General features: G+C 36.3%; 1 non-coding gene across 1 annotated transcript; it reads right to left on the bottom strand.

Annotated features, from left to right (window-relative positions):
• Window positions 1–2,277: 2,277 nt before the first annotated feature.
• Window positions 2,278–2,387, bottom strand: LOC122151223. The gene has a single exon (XR_006164038.1). It is a non-coding gene; the product is annotated as a U6 spliceosomal RNA (small nuclear RNA).
• Window positions 2,388–6,177: the final 3,790 nt, after the last annotated feature.

The raw sequence follows: 6,177 nt of genomic DNA, 5'->3' as shown, positions 1-6,177 counted from the left end.
TTGTTGGAGGATATTGGCTAGGATTTTGTTGAAGATTTTTGCATCTATGTTCAGGAGGGATATTGGTCTATAATTTTGCTTTTGAGTGATGTCTTTGGCTGGTTTGGTATCAAGGTTATGCTTGCTTCATAAAATGAGTTAAGGAGGATTCCATCCTTTTCTATGTTTTGGAATAGTTTAAGTAATAATAGTATCAATTCTACTCTGAATATTTGGTAGAATTCTTTGGTGAAACCGTCTGGGCCAGGACTTTTTTTGTTGGTAATTTTTTGATGACCTGTTCATTTTCTTCTTTGTTATGGATCTATTCAACTTTTCCACATCAGTCTGTGCTAGTTTAGGTAAGTAGTGTGTTTGTAGATATCTGCCCATTTCCTCCACATTTTCAAATTTGTTGGAATACAGTTCTTCATAGTATCCTGATATTATCCTTTTTATTTCAGTTGGTTCTGTTGTGATGTCACCCATTTCATTTCTTTTTTGTGATATTTGTATTCTCTCTCTGTTTTCCTTTGTTAAATTTGCCAGTGGTTTGTCAATTTTATTGATCTTTTCAAAAAACCTACTTCTGATCTTGTTGATTTTTTCTATTGTCCTTCTATTTTTTGTTTCATTGATTTGTGCTCGAATCTTTATTATTTCCTTTCTTCTGGTGACTGGAAGCTTTTCTTGCTGTTCTTTTCTAATTGTTGGAGATGTTGGTTAAAGTGTTGATTTTGCCCCTTTTTATTTTTTGATGTGTGCATTTATTGCTCTAAATTGGCCTCTGATCATTGCTTTTGCTGTGTCCCAAAGATTTGGGTATATTGTGTTTTCATTCTCATTTGATTCAAGGAATTTTTGACTTTCAATTTTTATTTATTCTCTTACTCAGTCTTTCTTAATGAGGGTGTTGTTCACTTTCCATTTGTTTACTCTTTTTCCATTGATTTTCCTATTGTTGATTTCTAATTTGACAGCATTATGATCTGAGAAGTTGCTTTGCAGTATTTCAATGTTTTTTTAGATTTATTAAGGCTTGCTTTCTGGCCTAACATATGGTCTATCATGGAAAATGTTCCATGTATCACTGGAAAAAAATGTATATTGTGTTGTTCAGTGAAGTGTCTATAAGGTCACATTGGTGGATTGTATTGTTTAGCTCTTCTGCATTTTTGTCGAGTTTCTTTTCAGTTGTTCTATATTTCATTGTAAGTGGTGCATTAAAGTTTCTCACTATGTCTATGGAGTCATCTATGTGACTTTTCAACTCTTTTAAAGTCTGATTTTTTTGTATTTTCGGGCTCTTTCATTAGGTCCATGGATATTTATTATGGTTATATCTTCATGTTCAATTGATATTTAATCATTATATAAAGTCATTCCTTGTCTCATTTGCTGGTTTTTGTCTTAAAGTCAATTTGATCAGAAATTAACATTGCCACTCCTGCTCTTTTATGGTTGTCATTTGCTTGATATATCTTTTTCCATCCTTTGAAATTTAATCTATTTTTGTTTTTGTCTGTAAGGTGTATCTCTTGTAGACAGCATAATGATGGGTTTTGTTTTCTTATGCAGTCTGCAACTCTCTGTCTCTTGAGTGGTGGATTTAATCCATTAACATTCAGTGTAATTATTGACAAGTATGAATTGGTTGCTGTCTTTTTGTTATGTGTTTTTTCATGGTGTCCCTGGTTTCTTTGTTCCATATTATTTTCAGTGCTGGGCTCATTATGTTTATGAATGGTGTTATCATTTCCTTTCCTGCTGTTGTTTTAGTATTTACTGAATATTTGTGCTTGTCCTCTTTTTTATTGTGATGGGAAGATTTATCATTTCTCTTTGGGGTTACCCCATGATTTATAATTTTTTCCCCAAGATTAGAACAGTCCATTCTATCTTGCAACTTTGTAAGTAAATTCTTGCTTTTCCCATGCTGCTTTCAGGATTTTTTCTTTGCCTTTGGATTTGATGAGTTTGATGATGCTTTGTCTTGGAGATTTTCTTTTGTGGTCTATCCTGTTTGGGGTTCGTTGGACTTCTGAATGGATATATTCTTATCTTTCTTCATATCAGGGAATTTCTCCTCTAACAAATCTTGGACAATTTTCTTAGTGATTTTGTTTTTCTCTTCCTGTACAGGAATTTCAATTACATGTAGTTTATTCCTTTTGATGGTATCCCACATGAACCTTAGGCTGTCTCTATTTTTTTTGTTTTTAATCTTTTTTCTATTATTTTTTAATTGTAATTTGGGTGAAGGTTTACAGAGCAAATTTTCTTTCCATACAGTGGTTCAAAAATATGGACCACTTCATGAATTTGAGTGTCATTCTTACACAGGGGCCATGTTAATCTTCTCTGTATCATTCCAATGTTAGTATATGTGTTGCTTCCAAAGTGAGCACTTGATCTTTTTTCTGATTGGTCACTTTCTAAAAAAGTATTCAGGTATTTGTCTTCAATCTCATTAATTCTGTCTTTCATTGCATCAGTTCTACTCCTTTGCCCTTTCAATGTGTTATATATCTCTGACAATTTACTATTAATCTTCTGGATTTCTATCTGCATTTTTAGAATCATTTCTAATTTTTCATTTATTAGTCATTTTGTTCTTGTATTTTCTTCCAAAATTCTTCTAGGGTTTTGTCTGTGTTTTCTTTGGTCTGTCTCTCAATCTTTTGAAAATACCTAAATATAATTCTTTTGAATTCCTTATTGCAGTGTTCTAATGCTGCTCCTTCCTCAGGGATATGTTCCATGTCTGTATCCTGCTCCCTTTTTTTTATCACTTTATCTTGCTTGTTTGTTTTGACTATGATGATCTGTTGTCTCTGAGACATCATGACATTGTTGTATTTAGACCCCCATTAACTGTTTGTGAAGAGCAGCCAAGTGTAATTCAGGCTCTTCTTTGTGGCCCATTGGTGGAGAATGAAATGGTGGCTCTCATTTAGTACGTGAAGCTGCATGAAGTGTGGGTTTAGTTGTGTCATATGGGGACTGTTGCTGTATTCCTCTCAGTTAGGCAAAATAATAATTGAATGTTGTTTTTGTTGTTATGTGCCATCGAGTAGGACCCGACTCATAGCAATGCCTCCTTGGGTTTCCGAGGCAGTATCGCTACAGAAATAGATAGTCCAACCTTCCTTCCAAGGAGTGGCTGGTGGGTTCAAATCACTAGCCTTCTGATTAGTTGCTAAGTGCCTTATGCACTATGCTACCAGAGCTCCTAATAATTGAATAACCAACAAAAAAAGTAAAAACAAATGGACAAAAAAATACTCCATGTAATCACACAGGAACAGTAACCAAAAAAAGAAAAAAGGGGAAAAGAAGGGGGGAATAAAAAAAACCCTGCAATATCTGGGGAGAGGGCAATAAGACAAAAAAAGGTAGAGAAGGAGAATAATGAAGAAAAAAATGGGAAAAAAGTAAAAAGAAAAACAAGGAATGGGGTTAAGCACAAGAAAGAAAAAGAAAATTGAAACCAGAAACAGGGAAAAGAAAAAAAGCCAAACACTAAAACCTGGGAGATGAAGAATAGAGAAAAATATTAAAAAGGATGAAATCAATAATAATAATAATTGTTTTAAAACAGACAAAAACAAACTAAAAGACAGAAAAAAAAAAAAAAAAGAAAAAGAAAAATAATTGGGGCTGGGGGGGCAGTGCACCCAGGCTCCACCTGAGCACACAGACTGGAATGGAATCCCTGCCAGCCCAGATAGTGGGTGGGAGTAAGGGATGGCTGCACCTCTTTTCACCAAGAGGGTGTGGGGTATAAGAGTAACAAGGGGAATGTCACACCTTTCCAGTTATCTGTGTCCCAATGTCCCTCGGGTTCCTAGCAAGTGGAGCCTGTTTTTAAGTCCCCGGAATCTGGGAGAACACTGTCATTTTAAACATCCTAAATGGTCAAGAGGCTTGTAAACACTCAAAATGACTGTGCCCTCTGGACAGACAAAAGTCCACAGCTCAGCCTGCCTTCCTCTTCGCTGTTTCCCCTTTTCTTCCCCAGCCAGCAGAACAGTCCTCTATACAGTCCCTGGCTACCTAGTTGTCTTTGCTGTCAGGATTGCTGTCAGACCGCAGCTCCATATGTCTCCATTTTTGGTGTTTTCATGAAAATTCTTCTGCTACTTGGAGTTAGTCCATTTCTATATCCTTCCCTTCAAGGCTCAGGGGTCCAGAATTGTCTTCTTATCTGTGTTAATTGGTTCCCCTTTTCTTTGTTGAAGAGGATCTGTGCAGTCTTTCTGCCTATTCTGCCATTTTACCACAACTCTTCTCATTAAAGTCTTATTGAATATATGTTTTTTCCAAAGCTGTTGAGGAAGAGTAAAATTAAAATAGAAGATTACATGAAAACAGCTTTTCTGATGTATGAACTCACTGATGAAATACAAAGAAAGAAGATACACTGTGTTGATTAATTGAGGGAATATCAAGTAAGGTTACATACTCCTTTGTCCCAAAGTATACAATATCTCTTTCCAGTAGCCAAAATCTAGTAGTAAAGAATTTCTAGCACAAAATTTTGGTGTTTGTTTCATTATTCAATGTAAGTAATGCATTCAGAATATGTTCATGGAAAATGAGAACATTACACAGGACTAACTTGTTTTAAAGTCTACAGTTGAGTAGAAGGTGTCAGAAAGTTAAAAAATGCCATCAAATGAGAGAAGAACTGTAAGAGAACTACAATTTTCTTCAGGAACATGGAGTAGAATGAGATTCCTTCCACCTAGAAATGACAGATTTATGGGGAGATGATAAAACATAAGCTAAGCCTTAAAATAGGGACAACATTCTCACTGCAAAAAAATAACAAGTTTAAAAGACCAAAAAGAGCTACAATAATTATGGCACATTTGTTTGGGTTACTTAATACCACTCAAGGAGCTCTGGTGATGTAGTGCCTAAGGCATTTTTAATTTTAACCCAAAGGCTGGTGGTTCAAACCCACCAGCCACTCCTCACAGGAAAGGTTGGGCAATCTACTTCCATAGTGATATACCACCTTGGAAACCCAAGGAAGGGTTGCTATGAATCGGATCCAACTTGATGGCAATCTTTTTTTTTTTTTTAATACGGCTCCAATAGAAATACTACAAATGTGATGACATTAACAAACAGGACTTTATTCTTACAAATTTTGGAGGCTAGATGTCTGAGTTCAAAGTACCAGGCTCCAGGGAATGGGTGGAAGCCTCTCAACATTGGGCTTCAGCTTTGTTTCTTGCTCCTGGCCCACTGAAGCTAAAGGCTTTTCTTCACTCAGGCAGCAGCTTGCTGCTGAGGCTGACAAACGCAAGGTCAACTATTGAAAAGGCACAGTCCCCAAATCACCAAAGAACATGGCAGAAAACTCCCAAGATCAGCAGGTCATAGTAGGCTGTTGAATGACTCAGCTACATGCAGCGTTCAAGCATGCCTTATGCTGGAGACTTTGTTCAAAGTTCCTTCTTTTATATACTGGAAGCAGCCCACATCCCTAAAGCAGCTACTCAGCTACTCCAGTAGATATCATCATGGAGCTACTTATCAATCTCACCATGGGGAATAGCCACATCTGGTTACCGAGCCACTCAACCTGGTCCAGCCAAGTTGACATATAATTTTTACCACAATATTTAAAGTTTCGATGGTGGTAGACTTTAACAGGGGGAAACTAGGCTAAGAGCTACACAAAGGTTCATTTTTTGTACTCAGTAATGTATATTTTATTATCTTTTCAAGGAGGAATTTCTTGTTTGTATGCCATAGACTGGTAGCTGTTTTTCCTTATCCATGCTCCCCTTCTTCCTTTAGCAATGGATTTCCCAAAATTTGGCCACTCAGGGTAAAGTCTAGATTTCCTGCTCTCTCATGAAATTGGGTACCATCACATGAGCAAGTTATTGCCTATGATAGGAAGGCAGAATTGGCTTCTTGGAATTTCACAAAATATCTGTCTACTAAGAAATATCCACTTCCTTATGTCTCTTATCTTCTTCTTTTTGTCTGTAATGTGGGTTTGAAACCTGGATCCAGATTATCTGTGTTAGAATATTAGGCAAAAGAGCCATAATATAGGGATGACATAACAGTGACCTGGAAATTACTTCTATCCCTGAGAACTTTGTGGAAAGATATCTGAACCACATCAGCTACAATTATATAGGTGTTTGTGTCACTTGCAGCTGAAATTAATTT

This window comes from Orycteropus afer, unplaced genomic scaffold (genome assembly GCF_000298275.1).
Source record: "Orycteropus afer afer isolate SDZICR_OR568_19922 unplaced genomic scaffold, OryAfe1.0 scaffold00331, whole genome shotgun sequence".
Taxonomy (NCBI): Eukaryota; Metazoa; Chordata; class Mammalia; order Tubulidentata; family Orycteropodidae; genus Orycteropus; species Orycteropus afer.
Note: the sequence above shows the minus strand (reverse complement) of the source record. Positions and strands in the feature narration are given on the sequence as shown.